The sequence below is a fragment of the Rosa rugosa genome, chromosome 3 (assembly GCF_958449725.1).
Source record: "Rosa rugosa chromosome 3, drRosRugo1.1, whole genome shotgun sequence".
In the NCBI taxonomy this organism is placed as follows: Eukaryota; Viridiplantae; Streptophyta; class Magnoliopsida; order Rosales; family Rosaceae; genus Rosa; species Rosa rugosa.
The window spans coordinates 50,577,527-50,588,237 of record NC_084822.1 but is presented as its reverse complement, the minus strand read 5'-3'; the positions used below and the strand labels follow the sequence as shown (position 1 = coordinate 50,588,237).

The following is a 10,711-nucleotide window of genomic DNA, read 5'->3' as shown; positions in this document are numbered from 1 at the left end:
GTTCCGCTAGAGAGCGTAGGAGACCCATAGGTTCGATGGATTATCGCCCTAGGAAGAGAGCGAGTTTGGCACAACTTGATCCATTGATCATGGATACTCAAAATCCGTCTCATGAGAATATTTTGGATTGTGGTTATGTCCAAGAGACATCGTTGAGGGACACCTCAATGTTAGAACCAATTCCTGAGAATATAGAGATCTCCACGAATTACACTTGTGTACATGAAGACGTGGAATTATTGAGACCAATGACATCGAACCTTACTCCGTTGAAGAATGCCAACGAAGAGAAAATTGGCTTAAATGGAAAGATGCGATCCAGGTTGAATTGGATTCACTAACGAAGAGGAAGGATTTCGGGCCTGAGATGCCAACACCTCCTAACATAAAACCTGTTAACATTAATAGGTCTTCGTTCGATAGCGTGATGAGAAAAAGAGATGATAATCTCGCCTTATGGCGCAAGGCTTCTCACAAAATGCCCTGGAATCGAATACGAGAAGACATATTCTCTCGTAATGGATGTCATTGCACTCCACTACCTTGTCAGTTTGGTAGTTTCCGAAAAACTGAACATGCAGCTTACGAATGTGGTCACTACGTATCTTTATGGGGATCTAGATACAAAATATAATGAAGGGTCTTGTGTACTTCATTTATCTAAATCAAGTAGCTCTTGACCACGGAGCGCGTTTGCAATGAGGGTGAAAAGCTCACTAAAGTGACTACTTGATTGGGAAGGGATATGATGAACTATGCCCTTGCGTTTTCATGACAAGTTCTGGATTTGCAATTGTCACGGTTTATGTTGATAAACATAATTGGAACCCTTGAGAGTTAAGGGAAACCGCTGAACACCTGAAATCCGAGTTTAAGATGAAGGACTTTGGGAGAACACGGTTTTTGTCTAGATTTAGAACTTGTATACCGTGTCAATAAATGCTTTACATTTTGATAAAGTCAAAGATGCACTTCCATGGTCGTCCGTAGTCTTGACCCTAAGAGGGATACATTTCGTCCCAGGGATGATGACGAAGACGTGTTAATTGGCAGAAATGTCTTACCTAAGTGCAATAGGCGCATTATTGTACTTAACACAATATAAGACCGGACACCTCATTTGTTATGAACTTGTTGGCTAGATGTAGCCCTACGCCAACGCAACGTCATTGGACTAGTATAAAGACAATATTTCGTTACTTAAAATGTACGATAGATATGAGCTTGTTCTATCCCTGCAGAGAGAAAAGAATGACGGAAGAATGAGAACGGATCTCATTAGCCCAAGTGGCACCGTCCAAGACGCTGTGATCGGCAAAAAAAAACCACCGGCCACCCATCCTCCTCCCTTACATCAGAATGATGATGATGTTTTGATGGATTTTGCTGATGTAGGGTATCTCTCTGACCCTCACAAATGTCGCTCCCAAACGGGTTATGTCTTTACCATGGGAAGCACCGCGATATCTTGGAGGTCTACAAAGTAGACCCTTGTTGCTACTTCCTTAAATCATGCAGAGATTATTGCTCTACATAAAGCCGTGCGTGAATGCATATGGCTAAGGTCTATAATTAGACACATTCGAGGAGCTTGTGGTTTGAAGTCTACCACAGATGAACCTACATGCATTTATGAATTGAGCAAATGAAATTAGGTTTCATCAAGGGAAACAACACCAAGCATATATCGCCTAAGTTCTTTTACAATCAGCACAACAAACACTTCTAAATATTGAAGTGAATCAAATCCAATCTGAGGATAATGTAGCGGACTTATTTACTAAGTCGTTACCTAAATCCACCTTTGAGAAACATGTGAAGAGCATCGGATTGAGAAAGTTATCCGAACTCCCATGATTGTAGCAATCAGGGGGAGATATTGACATCAGGGGGAGGTATGATGTCTACATGTTCGATCTCAAAGAGTAAAGGACGTGTTGTGCTCTTTTTGTCCTTCGACCAGGGTTATTTTTGTCCCACATGGTTTTTGTTACCTGACAAGGTTTTTTAGTGAGGCAACGATCAAAGCGTCATCACCAAGTTTGAGCGGCACAAGGGGGAGTGTTGAAGGATATCGACATTGAGTGTGCCTCTTCAAACTAGGGTTTAGTTCTAGAGTTGTAATAGGAGAGAAGGTTCTAGATTTTCTAATTAGATTCGGATTTTATTTCCTTGTATGACAAGATTATGTACTTTGTAAATCCCTATATAAAGGGCTCCTATTATCAATAATAGAACACACACAATTCTCTCATCAATTCTCCCTGCAATTCCATTTTTACTACAACATATGGCTCCTAGTTAATGGATTAACTTTTTTTTTCTTTTGGGTAGTGTAGTTAATGGATTAACTTCAAGAGTGGAAACTTAATTTCCATTGTCACAGTAATGATGATGTTTCGAGATTGTTAAAACAACTAATGCACATCGGAGTTCTCTAAATCTTTCTCTAACTATCTAGATTAGTCTAGAATTTGTTCAAGTACTTGGTCTAGATTAATCCATAATAATCATGTAATCAAATGTCTAGAGAGTTCTAGTGTTGTTCGTTAATGTGTGGTTATTAATTAACCACATGAGGAAAGTCGGTGAACCAAGTCGGTTGACTTGGCCTATATATATGTACTAAGCTTTGTGCAACTAATGAATCAATGAACCAATAAGCATAAGTCAAAAGCTTCTCTCCTCTATTTTACATTCATACAACCTCCTCTCTATCTAACTCTTAACACCTCTACTTCTAGTTCTAGCTCACCTAGCTCCTAAACATCTTTTCCTAAACACATTGTCCTAACCCACGACTTGTAAAGCTTCCGCACTAAATTCCAACAGTGGTATCAAAGCCACAAATTCTAACAGTGGTATCAGAGCTTGTTCAATCATCTATTTGGGGCGTTGATTTGTGTCTTCCACCATGTCTATCTCCACCTCCAACCAAACATTTATTCCTCTTCCCATCTTCAAGGGAGAAAACTATGATTTTTGGAGTATCAAGATGAGAACCTTCTTCATGTCTCAAGATCTATGGGACATAGTAGAGAAAAGATTCTCAACTCCAGAAAATACGACGGTGGAGCAATTGAGGCAAGAAAAGAAAGAAAAACTAAGAGATGCTAGTGCTCTTTTTGCCATTCAATAAGCAATGGACGATACAAATTTTTCAAGAATCATGGGAGCTACCACATCAAAAGAAGCTTGGGATATACTAAAAGAGGAGTTTCAAGGAACTGCAAAGGTACGTTCCGTCAAATTACAAACTATGAGGAGAGAGTTAGAAAATTTGAAAATAAAAGATTCTGAGATCGTAAAAGATTACTATTCCCGATTAAAGGAAATAGTAAATCAATTAAGAGCCTATATATGGTGAAAATATTAGTGAGACTAGAGTAGTTGAAAAAATACTCATTAGCCTCACTGAAAAATATGATCCAATTGTAACTGCCATTGAACATTCGAAAGACATATCGAATCTTTCGGTGACAGAATTGATAGGCTCTTTAGAAGCTTATGAGAAAAGATTGAGTAGTCGGAATGAAAGTCCTATAGAAAGTGCATTCCGATCTAAACTCAATATTCGATCTCAGAAAAATGAAAAAGAAAAGAAGTTTGAAGAATTTTCTAGAGGAGGAGATAGACCCAAATATTGGGCAAATAAAAAAGATATAAAGGAGAAAAGAAATTATTCTCCATGTGGAATTTGCCACAAAAATAATCATCGAGAAATAGATTGTTGGTTTCGGGAAAAACCAAAATGCCGAAACTGCAACAAGTTTGGTCATATTGAGGAAAATTGTTTCCTCAAGAAAAATCACCGAGCAGACTTTTCAAAAGAAAACGAGCAAGATGAGCAGCTCTTCTATGCATGTCACTTGGCGATTGAAGAGAAAAATAAGAAGTGGTACGTGGATAGCGGCTGCAGCAATCACATGTCAGAGACAAAACCATTTTCTCCAAACTTGATACTTCACAAAAGTCTTAAGTGAAACTAGGAAATGGAGAAATGGTGAAAACTAAAGGAAAAGGTACGATTTCCATCCCGACTAATTTAGGAACTAAAAAGAGTAATGATGTTCTATTGGTTCCTAGCTTGGAGCATAATCTCCTAAGTGTCGGACAAATGATGGAAAATGGTTATGCTATATTATTTCATGGAGACTTCTGCAAAATATTTGACAAGAAAAGAAGGTTGATATTCAAAATAAGGATAAAAAATAGAAATTTTCTAATTCAATGGCAACAAATGGCCATGAAAGCAGAAGTCAAGAAGAAAAATATTGGCCTACAGAAAAAGCAGCCGAGAACTTTACCACGTCAAGCAAATAAAGAAGGGAGTTCAAATCCTCAGCAACTAAAAAGTTGTGAAGTTGTGATGAAGAAGAAAGCCGGAGAAAGGCTATGGAAGAAGAAAGCCAGAGGAAGGCCATGGAAAAAGAAAGCAAGATCGAGACTTAAGTTACTATGAGATTGCCCGGAGTATTTTCAATGTGCATTAAGGAGGAGTGTTAAAACAACTAATGCACATTGGAGTTCTCTAAATCTTTCTCTAACTATCTAGATTAGGCTAGAACTTGTTCAAGTACTTGGTCTAGATTAATCCATAATGATCATGTAATCAAATGTCTAGAGAGTTCTAGTGTTGTTCGTTAATGTGTGGTTATTAATTAACCACATGAGGAAAGTCGGTGCCTATATATATGTAAGCTTTGTGCAATTAATGAATCAATGAACCAAGCATAAGTCAAAAGCTTCTCTCCTCTGTTTTACATTCATACAACCTCCTCTGTTTCTAACTCAACCTCTACTTCTAGTTCTAGCTCACCTAGCTCCTAAACATCTTTTCCAATAGTGGTATCAAAGCCACAAATTCTAACAGTATCACTCTTCTTCTTTCCTGTAAAAGTAAAGGTCTTCTCCACTTAACCTAAAAGCATTATGTGGTTGAATTTTCAATTAAGGTTGTATATATATCCACGGGGTGGAAGAAATTTATATCCAAGTAGCAGGCTAGCAGGTAGGAATAATAAAAATAGATGATACTCGCAAATAAAACAAGGGATGTAGTTAATCAATTAAGCTAAGCAATCACCTAAAGCTAATTCTTTAAAGAAGACAAAAGGAAACTCACATATGAATATTTTTTTTCTTTTTTTATTATTTAATATTTATCCAGAATATTAAATAATAATAAAAAAAAAATCCAAAACATCTGTGAAATTCTAACGGGTAGTTGAATTTTCAAGTATATAGGTTTGTAGGCAGAGTTGCTTTTGGATTGATCAGACCCTATTAATCCTGAGTTACTCTCAAATCCCAACGACATGTCGGATGAGGATCCAATGCCATGATTATACATAAAAAATGCTGGTTGTGAGGGTACCGGGAGATCAACAGAGTTGCTGGTAAGCATTTGAATAACTAGAGCCATAGTTGGCCTATCAGCTATACTTTGCTGCACACACAACAGTCCGATGTGAATGCATCTCATTATTTCCGGCCTTGAACCGGTTCTCAACATGGGATCTATCAAGTTTGAAGATATCCCTTCCTTCCAACTATTCCATGCCTGCATAATTTTGAATTTATATGAACAAAAATCAAATTAAATTAATTTAATGTATCTTTTTTTTCTAGCAATTGCAATTATGTATATGCTCCCATACTTCAGAGAAATAATTATACTTACATAGCCCAGAAGATCCTCCAATTTTCCTTCGTGACGAAATGAACTATTTTTCTGTCCGCTTATTATCTCCAAGACCAACACACCAAAGCTATAGACATCAGACTTCACAGAAAAGTGTCCACGCATAACATACTCCGGTGCCATGTATCCACTGCACATCAAGAACAATATTGTTGACTTTAATTAACAAGGACGAACATGGTTATGCTGGAATTAGATTATTTCCTTGCTTGTTCTTTACTTGTCAAATTACAAAAACTTAGCATAAACTCAATTTTAAACGCTGTAGTACTTACTAGGTTCCCACAACTCGACTGGTTTCAGCTTGTGTTTGATCGATATTAAACAATCTTGCCATGCCAAAATCAGCAATCTTGGGATTCAATTCTGAATAGAATATTACTGGCTTTGAGATCACGGTGGATAATTCTAAGACGAGAATCTTCATGAAGGTATAGGAGGCTAGCCCTCGCCCAATGCCTACTATGATTTTGTAACGAGTTTCCCAATTCAAATCTGCACGCTTGACTGGATCTGCACATTCAATTATGCAAGAAAAAAATTATTTTGATGAGCAGTAATGATGCTTGGTTATACTACTCCTAGGCATAACATTTTGTATACAGATCGATCAAAGCATTCAACCATACCAAATATGAAATGATCGAGACTTGCGTTTGGTACAAACTCATAGACAAGAAGTCTTTCATTTCTTTCCAGACAAAAACCAAGGAGCCGAACCAAGTTCCGGTGTTGAAGCTTGGCCACTAAGATCACCTCATTTTTAAATTCTATGTCTCCTTGTGCAGAATCTTTAGAATGTCTTTTCACTGCTATATCTTCTTCGTTGCAACGCCTACCCTGCAGTGATGAATAAGTGTCTAAAAATTAAATGATTGCTCGCATGTGTATACTTGACATTCTTGCTCATGTTTGAAGTGTCACTACCTTGTAAACAGCACCAAATCCGCCTCGCCCAAGTGTATTTGCTTCAGAAAAGTTATTCGTAGCAACTCTAATGGAGTCAAAGTCAAATTGCAAGGCTTCGGTGCTCATGTGATCATCTGCTTCTTGGTATGATGAACAGTTCAACAAAAATAAAATACTGCAAGTTCATTACCTTCTTTGAAGGACATAAAGGTTCTAGTTGTATGTACAATTGAATGTAGGTACTTATATAAGTAGAGAGCTGATCATCGTACTCATTTAGTTTAAGGAGAGAAATTACTGGAGAAGTAATTAAACACAAATTACCTTCAAACTTTCCCTTTGTCTTCCTAACTAATCTCAAATAAATCCATATGAATACAATCAGTACCACCAGAGGAACAACAATTGACACAGTGATGATAACTTTTGTTTGAGATGCATTACTTTTCTTCTTTCCTGCAAAAATCAGGAATTTTCTATACTCAACTCAAAAGTCTTTTGCGGCTGATTAAAGGGGTCCACAGGGCTTAAGGAAATTAATTTTAGAGCAGATAAGATCAAACGGAACATAATAACATCCTGACATCCTGTCCCAATTATAAAGAAAAAAAAGTAAACAATATATACACTATTAAAACTTAAAACAGAGTCGCCACATAGTTGGTGACGAAATAAACGGTATGCGAATGGAATATACCTGACAGTGGAGGAGGAGGAGAGGTCGGTGTTGCTTTTGGTGGCGAAGGTGGGGATGCCTTAGCTGCAACAATTGGTCTAATTTCATACCATACGGTACAGCTGGGTGCAACAACTCTCCCACCAATCTTCCCGGAACAACATACTGGGATTCGTGCTATAGTTGAATTTAAGCATTCAGTGCATTCTTGGGCTGACAAATCTGGAGTACACTGTGTGAGTCCATATATTGTTACGTTGGCGTCGCTTGTGTTTTGCGTGCCTATGGCGTACTTGAGATCAGTTTCTGCTGCAGCTTGACTAGACAGTCTTTCCAACAAGGCTTCGACCTTTTGGTTGAACTCATCCAGTAGTGTTGACGACACGTTTTGTGTGTTCAACACAAAGTCACATGAAATGCGGAACGTTGCGGTATGGGAACGCAGTACGGGTACGCGGTACGCTAGTCTTTAGGGTACGCGGTACGCTAAGATATATTAACTAATTTTAATTAAAATAAATTACATATATTAAATAAAATTATAGAAAATAATAAATAGATAACCATACCATAAATAAAGGACTTTTATTTTACCTAAATAACCCTTATTAATATACTATGAGAAATACTTTACTTAAGGAGGATAAATAAGTAAATTAACAAATAACAGAAAATAACTAATAATAATAAAGAAAGCTGATTTATTTTTTTATTTTTTATTGGATTATCTTGGATCATCTCAATCTGATTCTGTCGTGAATCCACCCACCAAAAAAGCCAGAGGCGAGCAGTCCATCCTTCTCTCCGTCAGCCCCAGCGGTTACGGCTCCAAGAGCACCGCTGAGCAAGTCACCGACAGCTGCCCCGATCTCCACTCCATCACGGCCATCATCACAGGTACATGTTCCTCTAATCGGCGCCACCCAAAAAATACAACCAGTTTTTGTTTACTCTTTTGAACTTTTGATCATCCATCGAATATATGGTTGTTTTTTCACTAGTTGCTACGTCGAGGATCGGAGCCGAGACGGCGCAAGTGTTAGCCAAGCGCGGCGCTAAACTGGTCCTCCCTGCTCGAAGCCTCAAAGCCGCCGAAGACGCCAAGGCGCGAGTTCGCTCTGTTTGGAGATCCAGATCGCGAACGCCCCGCGATTGGGTTCGTCCGATCCGGAACGCGGGTCGCCGGCAGGTGCAGCGTTTCCGGTGACTTTGGTTCAACATAGAGAAAGAAGGAGATAATGTCAGGATCCTATATAAGGGTTGATTCGAGTAGCGTAGCATGCAACCGTCGTACCACCCAATGGCCGCCTTCTGAACAGGACAGGCCTCAGTGAGACGATATATGGCGGAGCCGCTGAGGCAACTGCTGCAGTCGTCGGCCGCTTGATCTCCTCTACAGAGCCCGAGTGCATAAACTTTGTCGGAGTTTTCTCCGAATGAGGAGTTATAAAAGCCGTGGCCATTACCGTTGATGGAAGAGGAAAGAGAGAGGAGAAGAGTGTTGAGGTTTGTCTTATAAGGGCTAGCATCGGTGTAGTTACCTGAGCTGTTTATACAGTAGCTGTACAGAAAAGGGGATTGATCAAGGGCTTGAGCTACGAGCAACACAAGTTGTATCAATGAAAGAAACAGTCCAAAGCTTGATGATGAGGAAACCATATTTTGCTTGGCGCCTCGGATGAACTAAGAAAGAAACACCATTAGAGCAACTCCAACAGATTCCCTATATTTTGATTTTTCTCTATTTTAGGGAAAAATAAGTCTCTTTTGCTCCAACAGATTCCCTATAACTATCCCTATTTTAGAGAAAGTGAGGAAAGAGAAAACCAAATTCCCTATATTTACAGTAAACTCTAAAATTTTAAGGAAGAATATGGAGATTTTAGAGATTGTTGCAAAATAGAGAATCTGTTGGAATTGAAGAAGAAAAATAGGCTAAAGCTTTGACATTTGCTTCCCTATAATCAGAAATTATAAAGAAGCTGTTGGAGTTGCTCTTATATTCTGAATTTGAAGAACATCTTAATCAAATTAGTTATACAATTAAAACATTGACTGATACGGAAATTAATTAATTATATAATTAAAACATAGACTGGGCGGAAATTAAATAATTATATAATTAAAACATAGACTGATACGGAAGTGGATCAGGACAAATGGCAAGAAACTTTCAAGGTCTCGCCCCCACGGTTGACCACATACCATATAGAGCTATGGTTAGTTTTTTGATTAATTTACCCCTGAAGTTTGAGAGTGTCATTATTTCACACATTTTAATTGTAATTTTAAATTTTCAAACTTTTTAATTTTAGTCTTCTGAAACCAATCTCTCATGCTCTGTCCAAATTGGACATTAACTGCTGACGCGGACCCAAGATGGAAAGAAAAATTACACTCGTACGCGGCTTAGAAATCAACCCCAATTTTTTTTTTTAAAAGGATAAAAGGATTTCATTCCTACCCTATAGTGACTCGAACCCAGGACCTCAATCCTAGGTAGTGGGCGCTCTAACCACTGAGCTAACACCACTTCTTCTTTTTTGATCTCCAGCAACCAAAATCACCGCCCCCCTCACATCCTAATCTTCTCCTACCCTGCACAAACCCATACCTGCCCACCTCCCCTCCTTATCTCTTTGAGCTCTGATGGGCAACTCCAATACCCTAACTTCATCATGTAGACATTCCACCAATACCCAGAATCTGCAAACAAACAATCCCTAAACTTTGACACAATTTGCAATAACCACAACTACATCCACATGCCCAGATTACTAAAATACTATGGAAGAATTTAGAGTTTTACACCAGAATCACAATCACAATCAAAATCAGAGACCCAGATAAGAAAAAGCTTACATCAGTGAACCTCTACCGCTCTTCTACCTCCGGTGAACCTCCCCACAGCGAACCCGCCTCCTGGTAACCTCCGCCGCTCTTCTACCCAACCTTGCTCCTTGTCGTAGTACAGCCCGAACTTCCCCAAATCGGTTTCGGTAGCCGAGGCTCCAGAATCCGGGTTGGTCGAATTTCTTGACTCTTTTACTCTCTTAGCTCTGATTCTGTTGCTCTGCAATTGCATCTGTAACCAAACCGGCCGTCTTTATCGCCGTTAGCCTCTCCTTCATTTCCATCTTGCGCCGTCAATTTTCTTTTTCCTTTCTGGTAAAATTTCCGGCTGAGGCTTTGAATATATATATGTTCAGATTGAAATCGATGCTGACTCGTTGGTTTTTGGAGAAAGAGGGCGACGACTTGGAGAAGTAGCTAGGGTTGATGAAGGAATTGACTGTCAGGATCGCGAGGCTTTGATCGAACGGGCGGTGGAGTACGTGGAAAGGTAAATTGGAGGAGAGAAGAGGAGACGGGTCAGGTGGAGTGGATTGGAGGGGGGTGGGTTTTTGGGGCTGCCTATCGGA

General features: G+C 39.0%; 1 pseudogene; it reads right to left on the bottom strand.

The window, feature by feature from the left end:
- Positions 1 to 3,390: 3,390 nt before the first annotated feature.
- On the bottom strand, positions 3,391 to 8,178 carry LOC133737904 (cysteine-rich receptor-like protein kinase 44; annotated as a pseudogene).
- Between the last annotated feature and the right edge of the window lie 2,533 nt (positions 8,179 to 10,711).